General features: G+C 36.2%; 2 pseudogenes across 2 annotated transcripts in view; one reads left to right on the top strand and one right to left on the bottom strand.

Moving 5' to 3' along the window:
• LOC308510048 (protein DEK-like) overlaps positions 1-19545 on the bottom strand; it is a 383434-nt pseudogene that overhangs the window by 219758 nt on the left and 144131 nt on the right. The gene's annotated exons all lie outside the window — the stretch shown is intronic.
• LOC308506246 (C-terminal-binding protein 2-like) lies at positions 15263-16181 on the top strand (annotated as a pseudogene). The gene is made up of 3 exons: positions 15263-15360; positions 15477-15744; positions 15776-16181. The product of its transcript is annotated as a C-terminal-binding protein 2-like (transcript).

Genomic DNA, 19545 nt, shown 5'->3' on the forward strand with positions numbered 1-19545 from the left:
AGTAGGTAAATGCTGGGCTTGTGTCCTCTTGTGACCACACCAAAAGTACAAGTAAACTACACTGAGTTTTGGCTATCACTGAGAATTGCCTCAAGTCTAGCTGACAGTCTACAACTAAGGACATACAAAGCCACTTTGAGACTTAGAGGAGGGTCAGGGATGCTAAACAGGCTGGTTCCAAACTACATGTGACCATTAAAAACTGGGAGGGATATCTCAGCTGTGGATGTTTTCCCTGAGGATCGAGGGGTTCCAGTCACTTCCCAGTCTAAGGTTCCACTGCTGGGAAGAGAAGTCCCATAACTTCTGGCTGTGAAAACCAGCGCAGATTGTGGCTGAGTGAGATAAGTGCAGCTGCACTCCTAGCATTCCTCTTAAACGGCCAGTGCACAAACTTGCTTACCAACTCACTTGCTTTGAACTCCAGCACTGGGGTAGCAGCTTGAAAGGCACCAGGGACATTTGGGGAGCAACTGAGTTGTCTGGCTGCAAGGCTAGAGTTGGAGGGGCAGCTTTCTCCCAGACAGAAGTGCTGGCAGAATACATTTAATTGATTTTTATTTTTATTTTTTATTGAGCCTTACCCCCTTCCAGCATAAATATGCAGTTAGCCACTATATCTGAGTCTCCATCAACCTCGCTAACACCATTTGTTCTCTCTGTCCTGGTGATTCCCTGAGACCCCACCCCACTGAACTTTCGGATCCACACTAGCTACTTCCAGTGGCTTTTCATGACTCTGGAATGGCCAAATGGCCTATCATGGCTCATGCCATGGACTTTTCCTAAAATCTCTCAAAAGTTCACAAATACCAAACAAGCAGCATCTGGTTTCGGCACGTCCTCTCCCTCTTGCTGAGCAACTCCAAATCCAACACTAGAGGCAGTGGATCTAAGTTTGCAGGTTGGTCTCTTGAGACACATTAAAGCCCAGTGCAGGTGGCAACCATCTGCAGATTTCTTTATGACTTCTGCCAGGTGGCACCATACAGGCAAAGGTGGAAGCTGAACTTGGCCTTCCAGGAGACACTAGGGCTGGCATGCCCAATGGCCAGTTCTGGACCAAGCTGCAGCATCAGTGGGCCCCCTCTGAGGAAGGTAATCCAAAGGAAGACTGGGCAGCCACCAGAGCCCTGCTAAAGATAACCCACCTTGATAGAGTCAGCCGTTATACTATAGTTCCTCCCCTGGTGGTGACGGCCAGTCCTCACAACCAACCAGCCTGAGGGACAGTCCCTTCCACTGACATTTAAACAGCAACCAAGGCTTAACTACAATAGGATGACATACACAATCCACACAAAGGACATACCTGGAGCATCCAGCTCAGATGACTTGGGAGACTGCCACTGGGCCCCATAGTATACTTACTGCATAAGGCCACTTTCCTAAGACTGAAAGACATTAAGTAGCAGCCCTACCTTGTACATAGAAATAAACGCAGGGAGGCAGCCAAAATAGGGAGACAAAGAAACATGTTTCAAATGAAAGAACAGATCAAAGCTCCAGAAAAGGAACTGAGTAGAGACAAGCAATCTACAAGATGCAGAGTTCAAAACATGGGTTATAAGGGTGCTCAGTGATTTCAGGGAGAACTTCAACAAAGAGATAGGAAACATAAAAATGGAGATAGAAAACATTAAAAAAGAACCAGTCAGAAGTCAAGAATACAATAACTGAAATAGATACATTAGAAGGAATCAACAATAGATTAGATGAAGTAGAGGATCGAATCAGCAATTGAGAAGGAAGGTAGCAGAAAACACCCAATCGAAACAGCAAAGATAAAAAAGAATTAAAAAAAAATTAGAATAGTTAAAGGGGCCTCTGGGACAAGTGTATGAACATTTGCATCATAGAGGTACCAGAAGAAGAGAGGGAGCCTATTTGAAAAAAATAATGATGAAAAACTTCCTTAATCGGTTGAAGGAAATAGACATACAAGCCCAGGAAATGCACAGAGTCCCAAACAAGATGAACCCAAAGAGGCCCACACCAAGACACATCATAATTAAAATGCCAAAAGTTAAAGACCAAGAAAGAATCTTAAAAGGAGCAAGAGAAAAGCAGTTAGTTACTCTGAAGGGAACTCACATAGACTATTAGCTGATTTTTCAACAGAAACTTTGCAGGCCAGAAGGGATTGGCACAAAATATTCAAAGTGATGAAATGAAAGGACCTACCACAAAGATTATTCTACCCAGCAAAGCCATCATTTAGAATCAAAAGAGAGATAAAGAGCTTCCCATTCAAAAAAAGCTACAGGACTTCATCACCACTAAACCATAATTACAAGGAATCCCAGAAGTATTTCTTTAAGATGAAATTAATAACAATAATAATAATAATAATAATAAATATGACTAATAAAATGGCAATAACTACATATCTGTCAACAATTACTTACAATGTAAATGGATTAAATGCTCTGATGAAAAGACATAGGGTAGCTGAATGGATAAGAAAACAAGACCCTTACATATGCTGCTTACAAGAGACTCACTTCAGAGTCTCTGTGTGAAAGACACACACAGACTGAAAGGGACGGAAAAAGATTTTTCATGAAAATGGAAACAAACAAAAAGCTGGGGTAACAATACTTATACCATGCGAAAGACTTTAAAATGAAGCCTATAAAAAGAGACAAAGAAGAACTCAGTAATCTCACTTCTGAGTATTTATCTGAAGAAACCCGAAACGCTACTTAGAGGGGACGTGAGCATACATAGGTTCATTGCAGCATTGTTTACAATGACGAAGATGTGGAGGCAGCCTGGGTGTCCGTCAATGAAAGAACAGATAAAGAGAAAGTGGTACATATATACAATAGAATATTGCTTGGCCAATGAAGGAAATGGATTCTTGTCATTTGTGGTGGCATGGATGGACATGGAGGGTATTGTGAGAATACCTCACAGAGAAAGACAGATGCAATGTGATTTTGCTTATATGTGGAATCTAAAAAACAAAACAAACAAACAAAATAGAAACAAACTCAGATACAGAGAATATTTTGATGGTTGTCAGATGGGAGATTTTGGGGTGTGTGTGTAAAAGAGGAAGGGTTTAAGAAGTACAAGTCGGTTGTTCCAGAGGAGTCATGAGGATGTAGGTTATAACATAAGAAATATAGTCAATAATATTGTAATAAGTATGTTGTGAGATGGGTACTATTATAGATTTATCAGATGATAGATCGGAGTGGAGTTGGAGTAAGTTGAAAAAGGTGAAGGGATTAAGAAGTACAAATTGGTAATTACAAGGTATTCATGATGATGTAAAGTAAAGCATAAGGAATATAGTCAATAATATGGTAAAAAAATTACGTATATTGCCAGATGGGTATTAGACTATTCAGAGGGATCACTTTTTAAATTATATAAATGTGTAACCACTACACTATACACCTGAAATCAATATAAAATAATATTGAACATCTATAATTGAAAAATTAAAAAAGAAAAAAGATGAGAGGGTTTAAAAGTATCAAATTTCCAAGTATAAAACAAATAAGTTATGGGGATATAATGTACAGCATAGGGAATATAGTCAATAATACTGTGATAGTATGGTATGGAGTTAGATGGTTGCTGGATTTATCATGGTGATCACTTGTTTAGGTACATAAGTGTTGAATAACTATGATGTACACCTGAAACTAATATAATATTGTGTATTAGCTATATTGTAATCAAAATCTTAAAAAATAAAATTAGATAAAGTCAGTGAAATAGAGCTGTCCAACTGAGTAAATTCATTCTACAAAACGAGAGATGAAAAAATGATTTTATTCCATTCTTTTGAGACACAAATTATTGACATAAATTATTGATTTTGAAGTCATTAAGTTTTGGGGTGCTCTTTGTGCCTCAATTGTGAATAGAAATAGAATTTGGTTTCAGAAATAGAGTGATGCTTTATGGAAAACCTTAAAATACATAATGTTGACTTTGAATCTTGTCAAGTTTAATCTCCAATGGTCACAAAGAAATTTTTAGTGAAGCCTGGAAGAATAGAAAAGAATTTTTATTGGGGGCTGGAAAAAAGATGAAATATGTTATGTAGTGAAAGAAAGTTAGGCAATATTTTGTCACAATTTGTGGTAATGTGGAAGACAGAAAATATACATGTGGATTTAGTCAATGAAATTTTCAGAGACTTTTCAGAAAGAATGTTAAAAGTACCATTTTGTTTATTTAAATTGCAGATGATAAATCATATATATGTATATATATATATATATATATATATATATATATATATATATATATATATGAAGAAATTGTTTAATTTTTCAAATAGAATTTAGAGAAAACATTTTTGAATTAAGTTCAGCTGAGTTCAAAACTGAATCCTGTCTTTCCTGGAAAAAGATTTTCAATGAATGAAATAGCCTCAGGGAAAATATCAAATCGAGAGTTTTGCCAGTAAAACGTGATTTCAGGGTCAAGGTCTCAAAGGTGCTCCTGTAAGATCCTTTCTTAAAATTTCAGAAAAAAATTGAGACAGTTCTATATAGACTTGCTCAGCTAGACAAAAAATCTTCTTAGAATCATGGCATCATCACCAACTTTTTATTCAGGGTATATTCAAATAAAATGGAAAGAATGAACTCAGTATTTTATCCTTGAATAATATAAGAGATATACCTGGGAGATCTGAGAAAGAGAGAGAGGGAGGGAGGGAGGAAAGGAGGAGAGAGAGAGAGAGAGAGAGAGAGAGAGAGAGAGAGAGAGAGAGAGAGAATCTTTGATGTTAAGTATCCCCCCAAAATTTATAAAATACTTTATACATAGGGATATTTTCCCCTTTCTCTCTCAATTTTACTTCCCACATTATTAAACAATGAAAGCAATGGTCATTCTTTGGTGGTATATTCTAGAATCTGTATTGGTAAACTAGAGAAGTGGGCCAGCTGTCTGCTGCTAATTTTTACAAACAATTTTTTATTGAAGCACTGCCATGCCCATCCATTTATGTATTATGTGTATAATGTCTGCTTTTATACTGCAATGTCAGAGTCGAGTAGTTGTCACAGGGACTATATGACCACAAGCCAAAAAAAAAAATGTTTACTGCAGAGCCCTATTAGAAGTTTGGTGATCTGAAGAACAAATTCTATGAGGACAGGGACCAGTCTCTATTCCATTTTAATGTTCAACAGTACCTAAAATGGGATCATACTCAGAGTTCAGTGCCAAAGAAGTTCCTGAATGATGGGATGAGTATATAAATTAATTCTTTCTAGCAGGAAAGAAATCAATAACCATATTAAAAGTACACAGAGCAGTTCTGTACAGATCATCTGTGTACAGAAAACATTCATTCTTTCAACAGATTTTAAGGACATGCTTTTTAGACTCTTTTAGAAAAGAGGGCTTTTTAGGAACCTTAATTTCATTGTCCCAGAATACACTGACTCTTATCAGGGGTGTCCAAACTTTTTTCAATGTTTTTCACCAAGGGCCATATGTGGTAAAATACACAAATAGCGGTGTCACTCACTCGAGGTGAAGTACATATTGCCTCACCTGGTTTATTTAAGTAAGCTAAATATATTTTTGGAATTTGCTGCGGGCCAATTAACAATGGATCATGGGCCGCAGTTGGCCCACGGGCCGCAGTTTGGACACCCCTGTCTTAGATCAAGCAAGAGAGGGTGGTTCAAAGACATTTATAGGTGAGGTGATCCTGTGATGGATTATAACTTATTACAAAATATGCTCACTTTTTAATGGGATTGTTGCAGTTTGGACTGAGACAGAGATACTCAACACGAAAAGAGGCACAGTGCTGGTTCAGAATGAGTAAGTATCCAGTGGATATTTACTTTATTCTGGGAACATTGCAAGGATTCCAGTCATGTGCAATAGATACCATGTTTCCCCGAAAATAAGACCTAGCTGGACAATCAGCTCTAATGCGTCTTTGGAAGACAAAATTAATATAAGACCCCATCTTATTTTACCGGGTCTTATGTTAATTTTTGCTCCGAAAGATGCATTAGAGTTGATCGTCTGACTAGGTCTTATTTTCGGGGAAATGGCATTATTATCTCTAATTTTGAGGTGATAAAGCAAAGGCTTAGAGAGATTCAGTAATTTACCAAATTTTTTATCATTAGCAAGTGGAAGCATTAAGACTTAAATTCAGATATTTTGACTAAATTCACTATTTTTTTTGGTGATGTGCCAGCCATTTTACATTTGAGATCTGTGAATAAAAACAGACAAACAAATAAACACAGTTTTGTCGCATTGAAACTTAGTTTAACGTAAAGTCAAAACATATCCTCAAGCAGTGGACAGTGGAGCACTAAGTGTATAAGGGAGATGGGTAGGAAGAGCTTGGGAACTACAAGAATGATGGGGATATTATGGTGTCACTAAAGAAAGACTTATTTGGTAGAAGCAGATCTAGAGTTGGTTGGTGAAGAGGACAAGAGCGCAATCCAGGCAGAGAGCTATATGAGCAAAGGAGAGGAAAAACAGTGACTAAAACTCTTTCAGGCTCTTGTTCTGGCTCTAGTGGAGGGATGCAATGGAACTTAAAGGTCTGACTTGAAAGCTGAGAAAAGTAAAACACTGAGAATAGAAGGGGGGGATATATTTTTTTTTGACATTGGTAAACTCTTTAGATTTTAGCATTTCTAAAAAAATAATATGAAGAAAGTGTGAAATCCAATTAAGACAGCTCATCCACATGTCACACTGAATATATAATATTTTTGTCCACTTTGGAAATAGTATGCAGAATGCAAAAAGGTACACAAGATTGAAAGATGATGAGCTCATTGTACAGAAGGTCTGTTTTTTTTTTTTTTTTTCCAGTAGAGTAGCTGTCTCAACTGAGTGCTCCTTAAAATCCTTTCCAACAAGTCAATCAAGTAGTAGAGAAGAGTGCATTTCAACAAAAACATTAAGGAAAGCTCATGTCCTCATTACCCAATATAAACAAGAAAAAAAAGAAAGATAGCAGCAAAAAGTTGAAGAGCCAAGTATAGTTAACTACAGATTCTTTCATAGTCTATAAGCTAAGTGCAATGTGTGAGGAAGAGAGTTTCCTTGGGGAGCCAGGGAATTGACTTTGAGTGCTGGTACATTAATCCTACTTAGAAACACTTACTATTGTAAATAATTAAAAACTATGATTCAGGGAGACAGTCTATGCTAAAGGAAGTTCCAGGAAGATAAACCAAATAAAATAATGGTCTCTATGGAATAATCTGAGGATGGGAAAGTAGAGAAATCATTTTGATATTATTGTTCTTGGAAACACGATGTCCCAATCTAGCTTAGACCTTCAGAAAAATGAATGAGGACATGTTCTTCGTCAGACATTTAATGAATTGAATAGGGTGGGACTTAAATAGATACTAAATTACAACAAGGGGGTGGAGGGGAGCAAGAATGTAGTTGCAGAGGATCCTCAAGTGTAAGTGATCTTTTATAATCACAGAGGCTCTAAAACAATGTGGAATAAAAGAAAGTTAGGATGTGTTTGATTGTGCACGTCCTTCAGCATATCTACCCAAATCCCTCAAGTAATAAATGGGAAAACTAGTTATAAAACTAGATGTCAACTTGTACATTTTTCTGTTCACTGTAAGGGTAAAAACAAGTAAAAATTTGTAAATAGCTCAGTTTTTATAGGCTAGATGCTGAATCATGTTTTTCCCTCAAGTGTAGTCTTTTTCCTCTAGCAAAATCAATAGTAGAGCAGATTTTTGCACGGGTTCACCATGCAATCAAAAAGGGAATTGAGTTATAATAATAAAGGAATATGAGATAAAAAACTCAATTTAGTTTTTGGATAGCATCTTTTTATGCATTCAAAATATTTCTAAAGTCTGACTTTTTCTATAAGAAAGTACATCCTTTAATTGTGTGCTTGACAAAATAACCTCTTAATTGTAAGATCTTTAGCATCTGAAAAATCAAATATGAAAGTTAACACAGTCATTGGTCCTTTATTTCACTCTGTAGAAGAGATAGTCTGATAGGGTCCCTAGTTCCAAGCTTTAAAAGACAGTACATTAAAACAGTAAAACAAAACCAGGATCTCTTGTCACCCACCAACAATTCTTCACTGATATGGGAGAGCTCAGATGACAAACAATGTTAAATCCTTTTCTGACCTTTATATGTGATTCTGTAAAACCTGATCTATGAGTAATTGTTCATAAGCCGCTACTTGAATAGCATTCAGGTTTAAAATCTGAATTAATATTTTTAATGTTTTCTGAAGAAAGTGATTGCTGCTGTTCAATGACGTCTTGAGTTTTATTTAGTCTTGGTAATGACAATGAAAGTGTTCACATAAATTATTCTTTTCATTTGCTTATTTTAAACCATAAAAAGAATTATGGGAAATCCAAGATAATATCACATTTAATTACAACTCGTAAATAACCTTGAACAGTTGCTTTTGTTGTCTGTATTTGAACATGAAGAAACTGAATCAAGAGCAGTCCTATCTTGAATAATTTCCTTAATCGAGGTATCTCAGCTCACAAAGTCAAGTTGGAATTCAAACCCAAGACTGTCTGACTTCAAATACCTCTTTTCCTTAAAAAAAAATACCACTTCCAATGAGGAGAGGAACATTCACCTATTCAACACCAGTTAGGATGAAGGGATTTGTTTTGTTTCTTTACAGTTGGAGCTACCATGAAATTTACTCCCTGATGAGGCCTGGTTTCTTCCCTCTGCATGACATTCAGTAGGTAAGTATCTTGCAGTCTATTCAATCACTGTGGTTAAAGGGAGAGACTACTGATGGCACCTCAGAGACAGCTAATGGGGTGGGCAGCCTTCGCCATTTCTGAGTGTATTCAGGTTCTATGTTTGGGTCAAAGATCATAGCTTCTGGTTTTGTTTAGTATCCATCCTCTGAACCTGATACAGATCACAATAACCGTGAAGAAAAGAAAGAAGGACAATGTCTAGGCTCTCTGTAATATTACTAGTGTTTTTGACCTTTTGCTTTAAATCGGTTTTATTTTTTCAATAGCTATCATTCAACACAATGATCTTAAGGCATTTCTGATGTTATGGCTTTTTTTACACTGAAGCAAACATGGGCTTTATTTTTTAACTACTTGCAATATCAGAGATAATATTTACTATAATGTGTTTCTTATTAAACTTTAAATTATAGAATCAATCGATATACTTTGTTTAAAAATTCATGCTATATAGTGAATTAAATAAAATATAAAATCTAGTTGGCTTCTTCCCTCTCCAATATCCATCCCCAGCCAATCTCACTATCCAAAGGAAACTACTATTTTTTCAATTACTCCTCAAATTTCAAATAATGTATTCATTTGATGTATGATTTACTGACTTGTCAAATTAATACAGTGCCTAATGAATCTCCACCATAAAAAATAAATTGTGCAACTCCTTTTTCATTCTTCTTTCTACTTCTTAATTTTTGTTAGTTATGTTACCATTTTTATGTTGCCAAACTTTCTAAGATTTTATTCTGTTCTTTAAACATTAAGTCTTCTGTGCAATGTCTAGACTAATTTAAAATAATTAAATACTAAGAGGCAGTATTCACAATATGGCTTTCTAAATATTTTGTGCTATAAAGTCAAGAATGTGAATGGACCCATAGAAAAGAAAATGTGATCCTAAGGAATTAAAAATTCACATTTCAAAACAAAATTCTTCCAAATGTTAATGTTAAATGAACTCTCCTTTATTTTCTGTCCAGTTTCCTTCAAGCTTTCTGAGTCACACATGGTGCACGAACAATGAATTTTCTGAGTTCTGGCATTATAAAACTAGAATCTAAACTGATTCTATATTGTTCTCACATTTTCTTGGTAGTTTGACAAGGTAGAGAATGTAATATTCCAAATATTTTTCATCCAGAATTTGAAGACATTCTTTCACCCTTTGTTTTTTGTGAGAAAATCTTTGTCAGTATATGATTATCATTTATGTGGTCCAGATGTACTAAGTGAACACTCCCACCTATGTAAGTAACTTGTATTTCTTTTTTGTAGAAGTTCTCAGAATTTTCTTCTTATTATTAAAATTCACATTGTTGGGTCTAGGAGTTAGTCTTTTTTCTTAAAAAATCTTCCAGGTCTTTTTAATCGGAAACTTCTTTAAATTAAGGGAAAATTCTATTGTATTCTCACTGGTCCCTCTCTTCATGGTTTCTGCTTTCTTCTTTGAAAATATTTTTAGGTATCTATCAGATTTTCTGGATTCCTCATAATTTTCTTCTCATGTTCTCGTGTTTGTTTTTACTTTATTATCTTACAGATTATCTTTAAAACACTTGATTTTAAGCCATGTTCCCTTTTCTGCCACTCACTCCATATTTGTAAAAAGTCATAATGAGTGCCTTGTTTTCTGATTATTCTTCTTCTTTGTTACCTGTGATAATATTTTAAGACATTATTCAAAGCACTTAAAATGTTTCTACTGAGATCCATTATTTTGATGTCCTTTTTACTGTTGATACTCTTTAAATATCATGCGAATTTTGTGTGTGTGTATGTGTGTGCATGTGCGTGTGTGCGTGTGTGCATGTGTGTGTGTGTGTGTTCATGACTAAAAAAACTGTTGTGGGGGCACGGAGAAAAAAAACAACCTGTGATGATTAAAACAAGTAGGTGATTCCTCTGACTTTGTGTAAATCTTTTCTCAACAAATCTTTTTCTTGAATGAGGGTTGGAGAAAGGTAGCTTGTGCAAGTTAGGAGTACCTGTAGGCAAATCAGCTTCCCTATTGGATATGTGAAGATAATGTATTTGATGACAGATCACTTTAATGTAGAAGGCAAAAAAATGACCTAAGGTTATTATTTATTGGTAGTTCAGTTCAGAACTCATGGTGTATTGAAACTTGGCTTGTCCCGTTCTTCCGCAGAATTCTTTTCCAGTAACTATTGCTAACCTTTTATGTCCTTGTATTCCTTCTCCAAACCTTTTTTTCTATATGCACTTTGAATGAAACTCTGATAATTAACCTTTATCAAGAAGGTGGTTTGTTTTACTGCTCCTTCGATGAACATCTGATTTTTAATAGAAATATTTTATATGGTACATGAAGTTCTTTTTGATATCTCAAATTTTCACCATGGGAAAAAAAGGAGGACCAACAATAAAATAGAAATGATACAGAAGTGACACACTCCCAGGAAAAGAAGATGAATATCATTTAACAGTAAAATATTTCAGAGATTGTTGGAAAGCATTTGAGAAAACTAACCGAAGTTTGAAAACATATAAAATACAGATGAGGCAGAACAATGCTTCCTGGATAGATAGACTGAGAAAAGTTTTTAATGACAAATAGAAAAGCATGTTTAAAAATCCTCAACACTTGGTTTTGTTCTTTCTACGTCTCTTGTAATGAATGAGTACCATACAAATAAATGAGACAAAGTGGTGTTTGTCCTTTAAAAAGACAGGCTGGAAAGAAATCCTGATGAATTCTTTTGACACACACCTCATAGCCATCTAGTGCACTGATTTGAAGGCCAGTCTTGCTGCCTTAAATACTGTGCTCAGTTCAATGTCATAATGTCAGTGCTTTGCTAGAGTAGAAAGAGACTAATTTATTTTCATTTTGTTGTTCTTTAGAAAGCAAATCATATACTTTCCAAGCTTGTTAATTTATGGTTAGGAAAAGTGACTTTTAAGTTAAAAAAGAAACAAAACCTGTGTTTTAATATATGGGATGGGATTAATATGAAATATATTTTCTAGTTTCTAAATTAACTCAAATATTATTTTGTTACTATTATTTTACAGTCTATTTTTGTAATTGTGCTTGACTATAAAAGCAACAGCTGGCCTATTTACTAAATCAAATGTTATTTCACTATTAGAAAAATCAGCTGGCACATCTTGAGAGCTCATGTTTTTAATAAGAAGTAGAAGGTACAATCTAATTTAAGAATGGCAATACAATTGAGCTGGATTGAATTCACTTTATGTTTGAAGGTCCAACATGCTGTTTTGATGTTCTGTAGCTCCTGGTGCTCGAAGGCATAGATTTTCATTGGTTTAAGGTAGACATGGGGTGAGAGAAAAATAAAGAAAATCGCTGAACTACTATAGCGTGCATGTGAAATGTTTTGGGGACAATTCTATCACTCATTGCTAAGTTGGTCCTCTTTGTCACTGACACTTTATCTTGTAAGGTGTACACAGATGCTGACAGGCAAGGATGCCAAACTTAGTAGATCTTTGATAGGCCTTATTACTATTGTGCTGATTAACTGAGGGAATCTACCACAGGACAAAAATCTTGACTACAATCTTTGTTTTTGTTGAGCTTTTCTGTATATATACGTACGTGTTTGTGTATCTTCCTAAATTATACCAGTTTTAGCCTAAAAATCCAGTTATTTTATGTTTATTGTGTAGCTATAAGAAAAACAATATAGAAAGCGCCATTAAAACTAAAAAAAAAAAATAAAGAATATCATAGTATTCCCTTTGCTAATGTCAACTGCAGTTAGATGATACCTAGGAAGGATGTTCACTTTATGTACATCCTAAAAATGCACGGTTAACAACTGAAATGACCCTAGGAGCCAAATGAGGAGAAACTTCACCCATTATTACTTTATGATTCTAAGTAATGCTGATCTTTATGTTAGCTGATCATAGGAGTTTTGCATCTTTTTTTTTTTTTTAAATTCAGTAAACCCTATTATTCTGAGTGGTAGTGTCACCTGGGACTTTATCACGTGCTATACCAATAGTTTACCATGTGTGTAATACAGAAACTCAAAGAGACCATGGCTCCCTGGCCAAATAATCTCTGTGTGAACCAGAGCCTCTCTCTGGTGTCTAGTGCAGCCTCCAAAGCTAACTTTCTTTTTTTTTTTTTTATGGTACAGTAAATGTTAATGCATTTGGAATTAAGTTTTATTTCTCTTGTGTAAATTGTTTCCCATGACTTTTGTTTTTGCACTGGCATATTCAAAACATACCATGATTTAAGGTTAACCTCAAATATAAAATAGAACATTAACTCCACAAATACTTGGGAAACATGGGTCATTCTTGCATGGATTACGGCAAACTTCCATAAAAATATGGCACAGAGACATAGCCTGTGTCTACTCTTCAATTTTTAAGTTTATGTGTACAAATCCTATCAAGACTCTACTCAGGACCTAGTTTTGGAGTTTTAAAGTTCCTGCTCAATACCAATGAATATAAACATGATTGGAAGATCTAATACATAAACATAAAAGCATTTTTATATTAAATAATATTTAGACATGACCCCCACATGCATTTTAAATCAAATATTTATGAACTATATATGTACAATATGCATGTATAACATTACAAAATGAATTTGGCTCATTTTAGCATAGACCTTTGGCTCTCTTTGTATCAGTAGGGACATATTCATGACAAAACATCTTGCATCAAAACTAGCTTTCAAGTCATAGCTGAAAACCGTTTCATAAATTCTATTCATGCTATATTTACCAGTATCCTTAACTCAGTTGCACTTGTATTTTTCACTCAGCTGCCCTGAAATTGAAAAAGACCCCCACACATAAACATCATTAATATTGACACTTAAATGAAACTTTCAAAGAGACTGAGAGAGATTGCAGAATAGGAATGCATACAACCTTCTGCTAAGTACCTTATTTTCAAGGTATTTTACCTCCTTGATGTGTATAGCTACTGAAGGTTATAAGAAAAGAGTTCCTATGGAGAGACAAAAGAATAATCCTGGTGTGCACGACACACAGGTTAGCTATGGAACAAAGATGTTTTTGAAAAGCATATTGTATATATTGAATATACAATCACATATATTGTGATAAACTTCTTTAAATGTATTTTCAAAACCCACAGAATAAATTAAATTGATTCCATGATTCCTTTTAACATAACACAGCATGTGTCTATGCTATTGTTTTGAAATCTTTAAAAAAAATCCTATCGCTTATTCCATAGAAGGATAGAACACAACCCCTACCTTGAATATCTTTGTAAGAAAAAAAAAAAAAAACAGTGCATTTCTCAAAAATAATTTCACATTTCAAGTTTGGGAAGACTTGTTCAGTAAAATATTACACTTTGCCTTTGTTTTAACTGTTACTGCATCAAGAATCTCTGATAAATTAAGAAAAATTCATATCTCATGAAGGAAATGGAAAAAAAAAGACAATGTGCTTTGCAACTGAAAGAGAGAGGTTTTAACAAACCTATGACAAGAGATTTTTGGAAATTTATGGCCTCTAAACCATAGTGTAGGAAAGCTTTGTTCTATGTGTCAAAGAAAAACACTGATATTGAAAGCAATATAGAAACAAAATAAATATTAAGAACAGTTATTTAGAATATGTTTACAAAAACTGAAAAAGAAATTAAATTTCCTGCTTTGCCCAGAGAATGTGACCAGGTAAGTCATGGACTTAAAAGGAATGGATTTTTAAAGTGGCTGGGGAGCTGCCCAGAGGAGCTGGCAGCAGCTGGAGGAGGAAGGGATGGAGCCCGGAGCCATGTTGGCATGGAGGGTGACACATCTCTGCTGCACCACGGGGTGGGATGGGGCACTGGCAGTCCCAGAGGAGGGTTTCATTGCCTTAAATGTCTTTGAACCAATGAAGCCAGATTCCGTTAAAAAGACAGACAACCCATCCTGTGAACTACAGAGTTTGTGGACAGATTTATATTGGATTCATAGTGGTGTAATGCCTACAGACTCCTGCAAGTTCCCCTAAGTTCTTAGAGGACCTCTTTGTCTTTTAAATCAGAGAGTTGCAAAATTAGGTGAAGAATGGCCCTTGTGGACAAGCACAAAATCAAGCGACAGCAATTGGACAGAATTTGTGAAGTATCCATCCCCGGGATAATGAATGGGCCATCTGCACCCAGCCCCTGGTGGCACTGCTGGAAGGCAGAGACTGCACGATGGAGATACCAGTCCTAAACGACTGACCACTGTGGCCCTCTGTGGCTCACAGTGCACTTGGGAGATCCACGAGAAGGTTTTAAATGAAGCTGTTGGAGCCATGATGTACCACACCATCACTGTCACCAGGGAGGACCTGGAGAAGGTCAAGGCCCTGAGAGTGATCGAGCGGATAGGCAGCGGCTGGACGACGATGTCTACATTAAGTTGCCAGCGAGCTCGAGATTGCCATGTGTGACATTCAGTCAATGGCAATGGAAGAGACGGCAGATTCCACCTTCTGCCACATCCTCCATCTGTAACGGCAGAACACGTGGTTATACTAGGCACTGCCAGAGGCATGCAGGTCCAGAGTGTCCAGCAAATCCGGGGGGGTTCCCTGAGAAGCAGCCTGCAGCTGGGGGTAGATGATAGGCCTCCTTGGCTTCCACTGCACAGGCAAGCAGTCGCTGTTCAAGCAAAGCCTTTGGATTCAGCAATTTTTTAAAAAGTTTATTGGGGTGACAATTGTTAGTAAAGTTACATAGGTTTCAGGTGTACAATTCTGTTGTCAGCATCATCCTTTATGGCCCTTACTTGCAGGATCGGATAGAGGGATCCCTGGAAGTACAGAGGGTCTACACCCTGCAGGACTTACTGTATCAGAACACGACTGCCATCCTTGCACTGTAATCTCATCCATGAACATAAGCACCATCTCATCAACGACTTTGCCATAAAACAAATGAGGCAAGGAGCGTTCCTGGTGAGCACTGCCCAGTGAGCTGGGTGACAAGAAAGTCTTAGCCCAGGGTCTCAAGGAAGACAGGATACAGGGTGTGTGTGGGACAGGGGTTGGGGGATGGGGGAGCAGACCTCCATGTGCACTAATCAGAGCCTTTCAGTTTTGCTCAGGGTCACTTGAAAGGTGCACACTAGAGATGCAGGACGTCGCTGCCACTGAGATCCACTGGGCAATCACAGGTCGCATTCCAGAAAATTAAACTGTGTGAACAAGGGATTCTTTGTCACAACAGCTTCCTGGTTAGTAATAGATCAGCAAGCACTTCATCCAGAGCTGAACGGTGCCACATACAGATACCTGCCCGGCATGGTGGGTGTAGCCCCAGGAGTACTTCCTGCAGCCCCCGAAGGGATCATCCCCGGAGGCGGCCTGTTGACTCAAAACCTCCCCACAGCTGGCACACACTTTTCAAGCTCCCTCTCTTAACTAGCACACAAAACACTGGGACAATTGAGAGCATCCGAGAGAGCAATAGCAGAGAATGACAAAAGGTCATCATCATTCAGATAAACCTAGGACCAAGAGATGGTAAAAAAAGAGATAAACTAAGAAAAAAGGAATCTGACAGTCTTTTTAACTGATTCTGCACATATACATCACTGACATTGCAGTGTTCAAAGGACAAAAGAGCTGGAAGCCGTGAGGCAGGAAAACTGAAGATGCCGGCTCACTATGGAAGCACTGAAAATCTAGAACTGTGATTCATTAACAACCAACTTCTGTTATCGTGTGTTAAGTTTTTCATCTGTGCATCAAATCACAAAGAATAAGTAGATCTTTTTCCTTTATAAGTCGCTTGGGAACAGCAGGTCCTCAACAGCTTGCTCTAGAATGTTGCATCAAGAGTTCCAAACATTCAAACAAAACATATTAAGAGAAAATCCCCATTTGTGACGCTAGTGCCTTCAGTCCATAGGGGCTGGTTATTTCTTTATCTAATAGGAAGATTAAATGACTACAAAACAGGAAGAAAATTGTTTGCCTGTGTTAGACAATTACAAGCATAGGATTGAAGACAGCGCAGAGAAGCCCCTCATCTGAACTGCATACTTGAGCAGGCACGTTGGTTTGTGAATGCAGTAATACCTCTGATGATGCAAAAAAAGTAGTAAGTTTCACAAGCGGTTGGTACTCAAATATGTTTTCTCAGTTCAGATCCTCAGCTACTTTATTGAGTAGAAAGTCTTAAACTGAAAAAGGTTCAAGAAGAAGATTGTTGCATTTCCTTATGTCTCAGGAAATACTTTATGGCAACGTGTCTGATTGTCTATGAACAAACCCACATTTTTAGACATTGACAAAGTCTTCTCCATGTGATCGTTTATACAAGAACACTTCCGATGTGTTACTAGATGTGACTGATTTTAACAAATCCTATTAGGTTTGTATCAACTAGTTACACATTATATTCATAGTCTTTTGTGAATCATCAACTTTTTGTTTAAAAGATGGCCTATTTTGAGCCTTCGTATGGGTATATTACTGTTTTTCGTGACAAAAACACCTTTCAAACTGTCCCAAACAGAAATATAATGGCTATCAGAAATACATTTTGTTTTAGTGTAACTGTTACTGTATTTTTGTATTGTAAAGGAGGACATTTAGCATTCAGTGCAATTTTCAATGAAAAGTAATAAAAAAAGGAAAAGAATGAACTCAGGATAATTATTTCAAATGATATATCAGAATAAAACACACGAGCTAAATAGAGGCCATGAACTTTTACTCTTGGTATATTTATATAATGAAAAGACATATTTAATGTTTGTATAATTGTTTACTTTGTTTTCAAGGAAGAGACAAAGAGATAGTCAGCTGCTAGTGAATGTATTCTATGTTCTAGCACCTTCCTCATGCTTCTAGTACTTCCCATTTATTCATCATGAAACTCTAAGAGGAAACCAAAACAACCCTTCTTTTACAGATGAGGTTCACATGGTTTGGGAGCTTGCCCACAGTTTCTATTCCACTTTATACAAAGGCAAAATGTCACTATAAACCCTGGTCTTTCTGGTTTGAAATTTGATGTTCCTCCCACTTTACTATTCTGACATCTTAAATTTTCAAGCCTCATTATTTTTTATGTTACCTCATTTTATTCTCATGAGAATAAAATTGACTCTAAAATATTGACTGAAAATAAATGAATATCCTCATTTTAAAGGCAAGGTAATGGAAACCACAACAGAAAAACTGACTTAACCTATTTATAATTTGAGATGGAGGTGATAGTTTTGAAACCAAGTTTCAAATACCAGGTGAATGTTTTTTCCCTATCATATCATACTTCTAATGGCACCAGGATGGAACACAAGATATTTATGAAGAAAAAATTTAGTCAGAGCCTAAGCTATATACGTATTCAGACTTTGTGCGTATCCAGGATTATTTGAACAATGTTGACTCCAGTGTCATTTATCAGAAGGTTTCTTGTACCTGATAGGACTGACCCTGATGAGATAGTCTCTGGCTGTAAGGTGAGCCCTGGATGAAAACCATGTAAATTTTCAAAATAGTGGCCTCCTACTTTTCTCAGGCAGGATTATGGACAAGTTCAGGGAACAACTTAAGCGTGGGGAATCCAATGTGGGAATAAGGGGAGGATTACATTTGAGGGCAGAGGATTGCACTATTACTCAATTATGTCCTGAACAAAATCCCCTCCTCCCAAAATTTATAGAAGGTCAAAGGGGCAAAAACATATTAAAGCATAAGCTAAATAGAAAAAGGAACATTACTAGAGGCACTGCAAGCATTGTGGAGTGTAAAGCCCCACAGTGTTTTCCGGCCTAATAACAGAAGTTAACTCAGTTTATGGGAAGGTATTCCCTCAGACTTTATTTAGTGCTGTAACTTATAGAGCAGGACCAAGAAGTAGAGCTCATGTGGATGAAGTACAGAAAAAACATTCATCTTACCAAGGGTGAGAACAGGATCACATGGTGAGAGTCCTGGGAATGGAGATCAGCTCAGCAAGATTTTTTTTTTTTTTTTTTAACCTTTATATTTTAGCTTTAGGGTTTTTCAGGTAAAATCTAACATCTGCAGATATCGTGGTGGACATTTTAACAATACTGTTAGTCAAATGGTACTACTATTTATTGAGTGTTTAATGTATGTCAGAAACAGATCCTAGGTTTCCATATATTATCTCATTTCATTCTCATATAAACTGTGTCAGGCATGATTTTTTTTATTTGTTTGTTTTACAGATGAAGAAAATGGAGGCATAAAGAGATTAAATAAGTAGTCAAAAAATCAAACCATTAGATGGTATACCCAGGTTTATACCCACACAGTTTCTCTAGAGGTCAGGTGCTTGACCACTGTGTGTTACTTCTTCCCCAGTAAGATGCTTTATCAGAGATTAATTTTTTTTATAAGTAAAGTCCATTAAAAGGAAACAAAACTGATTAATAAAACAAGTTAGTAGATACACAAATATTGAAAGATAGCTAAAAAATTGTGAATTTTGAACAGGTATAAAAATGACTATTTTATTTTATTTTATTTTATTTATTTATTTATTTATTAATAATTGTTTTACTTTTTAATTACAGTTGATATACAATAGTATATTAGTTTCAGGTGTATAACAGTGATTAGACATTTGTATAACTTATGAAGTGATCACCCCAATAAATCTAGTACCCATCTGATACCATATATAGTTATTATAATACTACTGACTATAGTCCTTATTCTATACCCTTCATCCCCATGACTATTTTGTAACTACCAATTTGCACTTCTTAATCCCTTCACCTTTATCACCCTGCTCCTAGACGCTCTCCCATCTTTTACCCCAACAAATCTAGTATCCCTCTGACACCATACAT

This window comes from Rhinolophus hipposideros (genome assembly GCF_964194185.1).
Source record: "Rhinolophus hipposideros genome assembly, chromosome: 2".
NCBI classification, from domain to species: Eukaryota; Metazoa; Chordata; class Mammalia; order Chiroptera; family Rhinolophidae; genus Rhinolophus; species Rhinolophus hipposideros.